The following is a 13,824-nucleotide window of genomic DNA, read 5'->3' on the forward strand; positions in this document are numbered from 1 at the left end:
ATCCACCTACTGACCACAGCCAGCGACCCTTGAATTCACCGATAAGTGGAAAATTCATTAGAACTGTTTTCATTATCATCCTCAGCTGAAGGAAAAACTTCATTCTGAAAGAGAATATTTGTTTGTATATATATGTACTATATATAGATATATATATATATAATATATATATATATATATATTATATTATATATATATATATATATCGAGAATCTACTGATAAGTACCAGTACGTAACTGTAATAGCCTCAACGGTCTCTTATTTCTCGAATTATATATAAATACACACTTGTAAACACACGCACACACATATATATATATATACGTATATGTGTGTGTGTATGTATATATATATAATATATATTTATATATATATATATATATATATATATATATATATATATATATATATAATATATATACACTGCCCGTGTATGTGCGCATGTTTGTGTGGAAGTTATATTAGCGCATATCTTTTAAAATATGATAATCTACATGCGCGTCCGTCCGACGAAAGTTGATATTTCACTTAGCACTTCTCCCCACCCCGAATTCGTCAATACTTCGGAGGAAATGGCCCCATACCTAATACCATTCCCTTCATAAATTTAAAACCCTGTAGAAAACCGTGACATTTGTATCGTTAGCAGTAACATCCATCTCCACTATATACGCACATAGTCTAATTTGATGTGCTCGGCACATCCTATGCTATATAAATTACATCCAGGGAAGTCAGAATTGAGACGTTCACAATATTAAGGGTCTCCAGGGGCTGATTGGAGAACTAAAAAAAATCGTGAGAAAACGCGTTTGTAAATTGGCATTTTCAAACAGGATAGCACCACCCTTGTTAGATAATGGGATTTTCGATCACTTTGGAGTCAACATATGCAAGTACGCTTTTCCATGGGTAAAGAAGGATATTTTTAGAAGACTTTGGAGCAAAAAAAAAAAAATTGCTACTTGGAGCTCTGTAGACCCTTAATATTGTGAACGCCTCAATTATGATAAAAAAAAAAAAAAAAAAAAAAAAAAAAAAAAAAAAAAAAAAAAGGTCAGTAGATACTAAGCTACTCAACATCCAGACATCCTTTAGATTTCCTGAGGGTCCTGTTAAACCAGAATAAACAGCAGGGCGAAGCCTCCAGATAAGGCGCAGGGCGGCGCCCATATTTTAGATGGGCGAGCGATCGTTTACAAAGGCGGGCATGGCCTTGGGGCGGCCCAGCTTCATTACGCGAGGGTTAAATTAGCCTATTTTTTTAACCAGTCTGAATCTCGATTAAGTAACAGTAATTAGGGAGTAGTTAAATAGTACTATAGCAGCTGCGAGACTATCTTTCTTTTTTATTTTTCAAAAAGTCTACTGTGGGTTGGCCGGAAGAGGTATCCTTAAGAGGGTGCCTAAATTTAGGTGATGGAAAATTTGAAGATAGACATATGGCACAGACCGAAAGGAAAGGATGGAAGGATACGCTGAAGCAGGATAAAAGGAGAGAAGAAAGGACCTTTACCGTTACTTACATAACCTTTATAAAGAGACTGCTGTCTCTCTCTACCTGAAGAGAGAGGGAGACAGACGGCAGTCTCTGAAATATAGTATACTTGCTGTCTATATATTTTGGCGTTTTTATGGCTCCTTTTATTAGATGGAATTCTGTTATGTTGTAACAGAACATTTTTACAGTCACACACACACACACACACACACACACATATGTATATATATATATATATATAAATATATATATATATATGTATATATATTATATATATATGATATATATATATAATATCTATAATTTATATTATATATATATATATATATATATATATATATATATATATAGATATATATATAGAATAATTCAGTTATACATATACATATATAAATAAAGTTTTTTTTTGCCACGAAGGAAAAATGAAAAAGCGAGATAGCCAGTACTTTCTTTGGTCCTGTTCGGACCCTTTACTAGAAAGCAAACTGATTTTACAGATTGCCTCAGTAAAGGGTCCGAACAGGACCGAAAGTACTTGGCTATCTCGCTTTTTCATTTTTTCCTTCGTGGCAAAAAACCTTTATTTATACATAGCATCACGTTTTATATACTTCGTGATCAAGTTATTATATAACATTATTAAATGTATATTATACATATTTCATTCGAGCTACAAATGTCCTTTAATATCTAATTCGCTCTACCTCGGAATTAATATATTTTCATAAATGTAAAGCCGAATCGATAACGTCACTGAAGTCCTGATTTCTTCTCTGTCCGCTGGGCGGTGGTTCGAACCCACGAGAGGACGAAATTATTATCAACTAAATAAATTTCCCCTTCGGTTTACATATATGAAAATATATTCATTCCAAGGTAGAGCCAAGGGTAGAGCGAATTAGATATTAAAGGATATTTGTAGCTCGAATAATTTACATGAATCATGGTGATGTGATATTATTCATTATACATAATATATAATCATACACACACACACACACGCGCGCGCGTGTGTGTTTAGAGAGAGAGAAATACAAGTTTTAATGAGAATTAAGAGCGACTCGAGATAAACTTTCATCCCTTTTGCCAGATGAAATCTGATAAAACCTGTCAAAACCAGCGAGGGAGAAGCTTGACGCGTCTGCTCAGCGACCCCGTCGTGACAATAGTCATTTAAACGCATTTCCCTCAAAATATTCAAGTCAGGCTGAAAAAAAAAATTACTCGTGGCGTCCCCTTTGGCCACTAGCTGCAACCCCTTCCATTCCTTTTACTGTACTTACTTTCATATTCTTTTTATTCCAGTAAACTTTCCACTATTACATAGTGCAACTGCTTCGAGGTTCTCCTCCTGTTACACCTATCAGACTCTTAACCTCGTAGGGCCCAGCGGTTGGCCTCTGCTTTTTTGGTTTGCTTTGTATAGTGTTTTTACGTTGCACGGAACCAGTGGTTATTCAGCAACGGGACACCGGCTTGACGTGACTTCCGAACCACGTCGAGATTCGGTGAACTTCTATCACCAGAAATACACATCTCTAACCCCTCAGTGGAATGTCCAAGAATCGAACTCGCGGCCACCGAGGTGACAGGCAAAGACCATACCAACCACGCCACTGAGGCGCTTCTTTATATTTGATGTGACTAATCACTCACACTGTTGAAATTACGGCATACGCTTCTTTCATGATATAATTCGAAGTCACATTTATAAATTCCACTTAAATTGAAACCTACATGGTTCTATGTTGATCAAAGACCTTTAAAAAAACTGCAATATTTGTGCTAAGCAGAGAGTCTCTTCAGTAACCGAGATGACCACACGGACCTCAGCTATGGGCCACTTTTGGCTATTTCCAAACCCTGCAACAGACCATACTTTTTAGGTGAGAGGAGCAAACGTCATACTAATTACTCTTACTGATAAGGCAGATGTGCAATGAGTATTAATTTTGATATAATATCCCATTCGGGTACAATCAATGGCTTGAATGGTGCACTTGACATTCTACGGCCTTAACAGTGTCAAACAAAGGCAGTATTTCTCCTACTGACGAAACAGGGAAGCTGGTATTATTTACACACACACACACACACACACACACACACACACATATATATATATATATATATATATATATATATATATATATATATATATATATATACATTCAAATTTACCATCAAGCTCCGGAATTCTTCCTACATCTGTTTCCCCTCTAACGATCTGACACCTTTCGGGAGAGGGGTCTTATCACTTCCTTCGAGGCTACGTAACCACCAATCCCGCCATCCCATCCCCCTACCCACTAAAAATGCGTGAGGAACATTTTTTCTTTTTTAAATCTCGAAAATAAATTTTAAGTAGTGAGTTTACGCTTATTCGGAACTCGAAGCGAAGAGTTAATTGGATCTCCCTGTTTTTGTCCCTGCACCCTGAAAGACATTCAAACTCCCAAATTTGATATTCGGAGATTCCAAGATTGCTGGGGTGGGGTGGGGGTGGGTGTTAATTAAGGATTTACAGGTAGGTCACCTGGCCTTTCTCCGGCGTTGCCCGGAGAGCAAACGCTTACCAGGACTGAAATCACATTTCGCTTATATAATTTGATATTTTTTATATACATTTAATGAGAAGGTACAGTAAAAAAGGAATGAAAGAGGCTGCAGCTAGGGGTCACAAGGACGCTGCAAAGACCCCAAAGTAATGCCAACAGTGCACCACTTCAGCTGCACAGACGTCAACGTTCACACAAGTATCTTCCCAAACTAACCTCGGCCATGTCTGTTCTGAATTTATTTGTCAAGATATATACATACCACAATTTGAATGAGGGGGGAGAACTCTACGGGTTGGACACGGCATATTTCATTTCTTGGGTCCCATTAACCAAGGTCGTCGTCATTAACATTCCAAAATGTCCGCTATGGCTTCCCCACAGAATATTCAACTCGTCAAGGAATTATACTATGAAATGAGACCCGATAAATTAATCTATGAAATGAAGCTCAAGACTCTGGACTATGAAATGAGATTCACGCAAGGCTGCGCAATGAAAAAAAAAGAAGTAAAAAATTGGTATTTTATATTGTTTGAACTCCTGAAGTTCCAACATTTCAACTATACGTGACTTTGGGAAGGTCATTCCGTCGTTTTCTCACGGCTGGAACTAATCTCACAGAAAAAAAATGTACTGCTAATGCCAAAATCTCACAAAAGAAAAAGGCTTTTCTATTGGGATTGGCAACTCCAGTATACTGCAGACTGACAACCTGGTGATATCTGAAAGCAAAAGACGTCAGAATTACGACAGTTTATGCAAGCACGCATGCAAGCACACTCCGAGAGCTGATCGAACTTTAAAATTGTTTTATTTGTTTGTTTGTATGGTGTTTTTACGTTGCATGGAACCAGTGGTTATTCAGCAACGGGACCAACGGCTTGACGTGACTTCCGAACCACGTCGAGAGTGAACTTCTATCACCAGAAATACACATCTCTAACCCCTCAGTGGAATGCCTGAGAATCGAACTGGTGGCCACCGATCACGTCACTGAGGAGCTTCGAACTTTAAGAGGAAAGACACCAATGACTTGACAGTGATAGATATATCTGACATATTCTGCATCAAACTCTAACAGAGACTGACAGATGATCTGAGAAAATCTGATAACAAAAGACGGCGGTCAGAATGACGACGACTTTCACGAAGGCATTACACCAAGAGCTAAACGAACCCTCTACAGCGAGATTCTAATTTGTCAGTATAGGAAATAACTCTTTTACTGAGTAATAGAATTAAATTTAGAATTTAGGCAAAAGGCCAAGCACTGGGACCTACGAGGTCAATCAGCGCTGAAACAGAAATGGACAGAAAAAGGTATCTGGCAGGTGTAACAGGAGGAAAACCTCAAAGCAGTTGCACTGTGATTCAATTATTAGAAGAGGGTGGAGAGTAAGACGGAAGAAAGAGAATATGAGAGGAGGTACAGTAACAAGACCGAGAGGGGGTCACAGCTAGGGACCTGAGGCACGCTACAAAGAAGCTTAAGTAATGCCTACAGTCCACCACATTCGGTGCACTGATGGCACTGTGTAATAGGTGAGAAAACGCAGCCAGAGGCTGTGTTTCACCACACGTCCAACGGCACACTCAAATTCCACGTATTCTAACAACCTGTTATCCGACCCAAACGGCCCCCCACCCAAGTCTCCCATCACGTTCCCTCATCAGATGATGATTAAAATCACCTTAAAATCACCAACAGGGCTGCAATAACCTCGCAAAAGCTGGGCTGCGTATTCGCTGATGACGGCTGCTGCTGTGTTCGTAATGGGTCAAATAGGTCAGCGAAGGTACATACATACAATGGTCGAGTCTATTTACCCAATGCTCTGAATATGTAAGATTAGAGCCACTCCTATGTCACTTGATACTACGAAGTCTATTCGTACAGGTTCGTTATTGTCTTGCTGTTGCTTTATTTTCGCTGCGTTTAATGTAAAAAAAAAAAAATTTTTAGACTCAATTTTACTTGTCGAGGAAATATAGTAAGAGAGTTATACTGGTAACTTAAACGATACCAAAATTTTCTAGACAACTCAGTATCATGTTCCACTTAATCTTTTTTTTTATTCGTTTTTTAACCCCAGACTGAGCTCATTATCTTCACATAAATTCAGATAAATTTTAGATAATCATACTCATACACACACATTTGAGGTGTCATTTGAATTTATATTACGTCTTTAATAAATCGAAGATTATTTAAATATATCACTTAACTATTTAAATATCTAAAAAGTCCTCTCAACGTATCACGGTCTTCGCGTTGTTGAAAAACCACGAAAGGAGACGTAATGGTGAATCTTGGAGAAAAAAAAAATAAAACAGGACGCCAACATTTCTTGCAAGACACCTGGATGAATAGACCACGAGACGAGAGAGAGAGAGAGAGAGAGACAAGAAACCGTCCGGATTGTCTCAGGAATCTCCGGAAATATCAAGACGCTGAAAACACTCGCCGAGTATATTCCACGCAGCGTGATTAGAACATCACCCGAGGACAGACGACTTCCACCGGGTGCGAGTGAGTGCGTGTTGGAGGTGATGGAGAATTCTCATTAAAAGGAGAAACAGGAAAAGAGGTGGCTAAAAGATAAACAAAAGGTCTATACGTATATGGGAGAAACAAAGTAATATTTAAAATATCTCGGCAGATAATTCAACATATAAAATAATGATGCTCTATAGTCTTTATGAGTGCAGTAAAGTTAAACTGACATTACGTGAAAATAAAATCTACGAAGCTTAATATTAATCTTCTCTTACACATATTCTTAAAACCTTCCTATAAGTAAGTAATGCGTTTTCACGGTTACATATACTTCTAGGGATAAATTGTGTAAAATATATTCCCTCGATTACTTTACAATATCTCCGTTTATATTCGTAAAATCTTCCTTTAAGTAAGTAATGGGTATTTATGATTAAATCTTCCTTCAAGTAATGGGTATTTATGATTAAATCTTCCTTTAAGTAAATAATAGGTATTCATGATTAAATCTTCCTTTAAGTATAAGTAATAAGTATTCATGATTATATATTTCTAGAAATGCACTGTGAAAAATATATTGTCCTTATCTTTTTCTCTAGTGGTCACGTTACCTTATATATAGTTTACCTGACCTGAGGTCAAGAGAAAACATTCACCCCAACCAATATCCAGAGTAAACATTGACAGTGACCCCTAAACAACCAAAGTCCATCTAATGTGTCAATAGGTTTAAAAGAGGAAAATAAACAAGGAAAAAAAAAAGAGATAAAAGAATAAAGAAGGATTATATTATTATTATTATTATTATTATTATTATTATTTATTCTATTAAAAGTAATGGCTACTTCAGCAGCGTTACATTTGTAGAGATTCTTCTCTATTTTTCGAATAGCGGATTTTTCCGTGCTACTTAAAAAAAAACTGGCTAGTAGAGCGCCTATAGAGGTCTACTAGCCTGTTTAAGTAGCACGGAAAAAGCTTCAATTCGAAAAATAGAGAAGAATTTCTACAAGTGTAAGGCGGCTGAAGTAGCCATTACTTTAATGAAATATGCTTGCGAGAGGGTCTGCTTCTAAGTATATTATTATTATTATTATTTTATTATTATTATATTAGTATTTTATTATTATTATTATTATTCAGAGGATGAACCCTATTCATATGGAACAAGCCCATATAAGGCGCCACTGACTTGAAATTCAAACTTCCAAAGAATAAGGTGCTCATTCGAAAGAAGCTAACAGATGGTAATGGGAAATACAGAAAGAAGACATCAGTTTGAAAAAGATAAATTAACTAACTAATAAATATATAAAAATTCAAGTATAATGTTAAAATATATAAGTTACAAGACACAATCAACTTATCCTAACCTGCAACGCTATACAACTCTGCAATGGATAGATTTCAAGGTCACTAATGAGCACAATTGGAATGGAATGGAATGGAATGGAATATGGAATTTATGTTTGAAGCCAAGCACTGGAATTCAGCGCTTGTACAAAATGACCCAGTAAGGATAAGACCTTACCCACCTCTCCACCCACGCACGTCCTGGGAAAGCAAGGCAATGGCTACTGGTGACTCGGCAGGCAGACCTATGCGTGGCCCAAACCCACAATTCCTAATCAATGGGAACGTTAGGTTCGATTCCTAGTAAAATCCTACCGAGGATCTGAGTGGGAATTGAACTTTGAAAAGACAGTATAAAACAATTTGACAGAGTTAATGATATAAGAAACATTATGTTTAAATTTCGTCGTGAAGATATTTCACCATCATGTCACCATTCTGGGATTCACCGTATTTGCTTGACTGAAATCACTAACCCTCGGATTACAATATTGCAGATTAATGACTACCTATTTCAAAGTATACTGACAAGATTCGGAATTTCTTACGTCTCCTGTTTTCCTCTTACAATCATCCATCCCTTTGGATTAAATTCCACTTTCGGATTCTCTGGAATGTTGAAATACACAATTTAAGCCAAACGCCAAGCACTGGGGCCTACGAGGTCATTCAGGGCTAAAAATAATGTAGTAACTGGGAGGGGGTGGAAAGTAAGACGGAAAAAGAGAATATGAAAGGAGGTAAAATGAATGAAAGGGTTTTGGGACTCCGCAAAGAACGTTGAGTAATGGCTACGGTGCACCGCATGAGGTAGGCCTATACACTGACGCCACTACCCGTTCCCCTCTCCTCCTCCTCCTCATTCATATCAGGGCTGGACTAAATAATGACATTAATAGGTTGTAAAAGCTCATATCATTTCTACTAGGGGGCAATAACCGACTCACTCTCGCGAACAGATTCCAGTTGATATTCATATATTAATATCCGCCTCTCGAAGTTCACAAACACACGAAGCCAGTCGGGTAAATAATTAAAGTTTCCTGAGGCAGAAGTGGACAAAGTAATAATGAAGTGCAGTGTGACGACCCGTGTGAATCAATGAAGATTATCATTATTGCCATTATAATTATCATTATCATTATTAGGTCAGTGGCAGCCTGGGTAACGAGAAGTCTACTCCTTCAAACACAACTCTAAATCGTTTTCATTTCCAAGAAATAAATGAAATGACAAAACTGTTTACTAAGCACATATAAAATATTTACAACAAAAACAAGACTATAAATAGAAAACGTAAACGACTCGCATCCACCTCTGCTTAATCCCTTGTCGGGGGCGCTGTTGTAAATATGGTTTAAACCAATCAGTATTATTAGCCAGTATTGCCCCCTGCCATTACACGAAATAAAGACTGGAACAAGGGCTTATCCACGTTACTTACATGAAGCTATGTTCGATACTTGAGAGCGTACAGCAAGCTGAAGTAGTATGTTTTTGAACTGCGGAAATACCAAGTGTAATCATATAAATTACACCACTGAATTACCGTAAAACAACTACGTATACTCTGTTTTTTTTTTTCATCTGTCCATCCGGCTGTGGTGGTCGCGCATGGCAACACTGCGTCCCGGGCTTTAAATAGTTACGCTATGTGTAAGTTTTCGGTAAAAGGTAAATAAAAGGATATCTTGGTGTAACGACTTTGCAACTGAAAAGTGTTTTAATAATTTACTGTACGCGAATTACACCGTTAATATTCGAAATAGGATATTATTTAAAACACCACAGGCGGATGGACAGATGGAAAAAAAAAGTATAGTTTCCTTTATGACAATCACTAATTTCACGACAAAGCCATGATTTTCATACGGCAGTCTACAGAATCCCAACAAGAATTCTAAGCTTTGTGCGTTTAATTTCATAAATTAAATCAATCTTTAAAGGACTTCTTTTAATGATATGGCTTTGCCGATTGGTTTCCCTTTCTTTGCAAACTATGAGTTTTTAATGAAATGTATACTTCTCTACTTTATATAATATATATGGCTGTGTATATATATATATATATATATATATATATATATATATATATATATATATATATATATATATATATATATATATATATATATATAGGTATGACTGGTAAAATTGTTCTGTTACAACAGAATTCCATCTAATAAAAGGAGTCCATAAAAACACCAAAATATAGAGAGAAAAATACTATATTTCAGAGACTGCTGCTCTCTCTTCAGGTCAGGTATGAATGAGAAAAGTTTACAGAAAAGGTGGTATTTATACCAAGAGGTCCATCCACATTCCACAGGTAAGCCAATTTAGGTCACCCCCGCTGATAATCTTCCTTTAATTTTCTTAAGCGTTGGTTGAATGAAAATCTTGGCGATCACATCTGAATCCCATGCTCCTTTTGAGATGTTCGTTACCTGCCTCTCTTTTATTAAGGCCAATTCCATTATTTGACTCTTGTACCGGCAGTTGCTGCTATAAATTATACATGACAAATTCCAGTTTATTCTATGGTTACGTTCATTTATATGGTTGAAAATAGCTGATGAAAGTTGAACTCATTCGTAAGCAACTTTCGTCTTTAAAGTATCCTGACCATATAATTGAGAAAGCAATTCACAAAGCAAACGTAATTTTTTACCGACCTCCTCAAGACAAGATAGAGATACACCCAACAATAAAATCAAAATTCCACACCTGGACACGATTAAGACGGTGACTCAGACCCTCGGAAAATCTAACCCTTTTGTATTTTCCTACCCAAATCCCTGATTAACGTCCAACAAAAGACATCCCCCAAGGTCACCGGGGTTTACGAAATCCCATGCCGGGACAGTGACCAATCTTACATCGGATTTACAGGAAAATCACTTCCCCAGAGCTTAATACAACACAAACGGTCAGTTAGGTATGGACAACAGAACTCAGCTATTTTTAACTATATAATTGAACATAACCATAGAATAAACTGGAATATGTCAAGTATAATTTATAGCAGCAACTGCCGGTACAAGAGTCAAATGATGGAATCGGCCTCAATAAAAGAGGCAGGTAATGAACATCTTAAAAGGAGCACGGGATTCAGATGTGATCGACAAGATTTTCATTCAACCAACGCTTAAGATGATTAAAGGAAGATTATCAGCGGGGGTGACCTAAATTGGCTTACCTGTGGATGGTCCTCTTGGTATAAATACCACCTTTTCTGTAAACTTTTCTCATTCATCTACCTGAAGAAAGAGACAGCAGTTTGAGAAATATAGCATTTTTTCTCTCTATATTTTGGTGTTTTTGCCCTTTTATTATTATTATTAGTTCTTATTATTATTTTATATTATTATTATATGATATAATATATATATTATATATAATATATAGATATATATATATATATACATATTATATATAATATCTATATATTAATTTTAATATATATATATATATATATATATATATAATATATATATTATATATATATATATATAGATATCTATATATATATATATATATATATAATTTACATACACACAAGCACGCTTTGTTCTGTGCATCCCACTCAATATATATGAATTATTCCCGATTATGAACACTCAACAAGACAACAGCGATAGCCATAACACACACACACACACAGCCATTGGCGCCGGAGACAGACAAATCGAGAGACTAACGAACTTTGGCGATATTATCAAACAACGGCGTGTAGACCACGTACGTTAAAGGATATTTAAAACGTTAAACCTAAACATAGGCCTATGCACTGAACTTACAATCATGAGAAATGATTGTTGTGTACGAAGTATAAAACGAACTTTTCAAACAACGGCGTGTCGGCTACGTATGCTTTGAAAAGATATATGAAAGTTAACTTTAAACATAGGCCTATGCACTTAAATTACAATCGTGAGAAATGATTGCTAAGTACGAAGCATAAAACCCAGTTGAAACGCAACACAGAAATATCCCTCGCACTCCATAACAAGCCTCATAAGTACTTATGAAAACATATCCGCCGAGTCACACATCCATACGGATTGTATATAGTTCCTTCAAAAATAAAAACGTCAACACGGACTACCTAAAATCTATAGACATAACAAAGCATATACTTTTCCCTAATAAAACACACGGCACAGTATGTCACGAGGCTGCTTGCATGCCGGCAAGCACTTGTCCAAAAAATACGTATCAATCAAGAAACCTATTTTTGTTTTAATGAGGGTTATTATGACTTTTTAAAAGCCAAAACAATGTGATTTTACATAAAATGCAGGGTAAATTAACATATTGTGGTCACGGCGTCGACCGCAACCTGGCAAACATATTTCTAACTTTACGAATTGACGGGGAAAGAAAACTACTATAAGGTTGCATACAGAAATTCATGAACGCGTAAAAAATATATACGTAGGTAAATAATACTATTTCTACCGTTGATTCCTTACAAAAAATTTTAAGACGTATTTAAAAAAAAAAATGTTTCGACATGACATTCCAACCACAAATGAGCAATCACACTTTAAAAAAAATTGCTATTTCAAGTAATAACATATACGTATATAGTACTATCACTGCAATAAAAATAAAATTTTCCTAGGCAAACAACACAAACAATACCAAAATGGGATAAAAAATGAAATTAACTAGGAAAACGACACAAACAATATAAATATGGGATTTAAAAAAAGGTGAACGAAAGTTCCACTCACCATTCTCGAGCGCAGCTCACGACCTGGACTAACCGATAAGAGACCCTTCTGAGTGACCTTGTTTGTGCCCTAATCAAGTAGTTAGTAACATCAGCATCGAAATTAATCTCCCATTCCTTTTAAAGTCTCAAGAGAAATGGCTCTTGAACAAGACTATAACTTTGGGAGGAAGATTATATATATAAGATCCTTGATCCTTGATGTTTTTTTGTTTGTTTGGTGCTTTTTACGTTGCATGGAACCAGTGGTCATTCAGCAACGGGACCAACGGCTTGACGTGACTTCCGAACCACGTCGAGAGTGAACTTCTATCACCAGAATACACATCTCTCACTCCTCAATGGAATGGCCGGGAATCGAACCCGCGACCACTGAGAGGTGGGACGCAAACACCATACCAGCCGCACTCAGGGCTCTGGGAGGGAGAAGGCGTGGTAATTATCGATTGTATTTCAGCCAGAGGGATATATGTCTAGGCCTAACAAGTGTCATCGACATTAATGGTTTCATCGGCTACTGAAATATTTATGGCCATGAATATTAAATGTTCATCTGCTTCATTTGATGCTATTCAGGTGATGGTTAGATAGTAGTGGGTTACTGAAATATTTATGACCATGAATTATGTAATATTATTGCTCCGTGAACCCTGTTTTACATTTTTCGGGGTCCTTGATGTGTATATGTTCCTTTGTTTCACTCTAAAATTAGTGAGCTTTGGCAGAGTGAAATATTTACCGAGTTTACCAAACTTCGTTTACAATCTCCACCACACCTTTCGATCACTTAGGCCTATAATAGGTTAGCATTGATGTCTTTGCAAAGCTCATTCGGAAGCCAGGTGGATTGTTTTTCGTATTTATATCTAGGCGAAGGGGCGAAACAACAAGACCACCATCACGTAAGCAAAATTCCAGTTATATATATAAATCCTACATTGACAGAAATCATGGCGTCCAGTTTACAAACACGGCTTGTCGTCCTTTACAGTTTTCACTACCCTAAGCCTCACACTTATCACTCTCCTCCCAAATTACTTTTTCCACTAGATCACTAGGCATTGCTGAATCAGAGACACTGCTCACTACCACGAGATAATGAAAGTTAACGGCACAAAAAAAGGAAATACCGGCGAACAACGGAACAACGTTCGAAAGTGAACTCGTATCCTC

General features: G+C 36.7%; 1 protein-coding gene across 2 annotated transcripts in view; it reads right to left on the minus strand.

Annotated features, from left to right (window-relative positions):
• LOC135218494 (uncharacterized) overlaps positions 1-13,824 on the minus strand; it is a 313,449-nt gene extending 299,625 nt beyond the window's left edge. Inside the window, exon 1 of one of the 2 annotated variants that reach the window (XM_064254844.1) lies at positions 12,653-13,824. The gene's annotated coding sequence lies outside the window, so the exon portion shown is untranslated. The remainder of the gene's footprint in view (positions 1-12,652) is intronic. The other variant, XM_064254848.1, reaches the window with a different exon arrangement.

The sequence above is a fragment of the Macrobrachium nipponense genome, chromosome 9 (assembly GCF_015104395.2).
Source record: "Macrobrachium nipponense isolate FS-2020 chromosome 9, ASM1510439v2, whole genome shotgun sequence".
Taxonomy (NCBI): Eukaryota; Metazoa; Arthropoda; class Malacostraca; order Decapoda; family Palaemonidae; genus Macrobrachium; species Macrobrachium nipponense.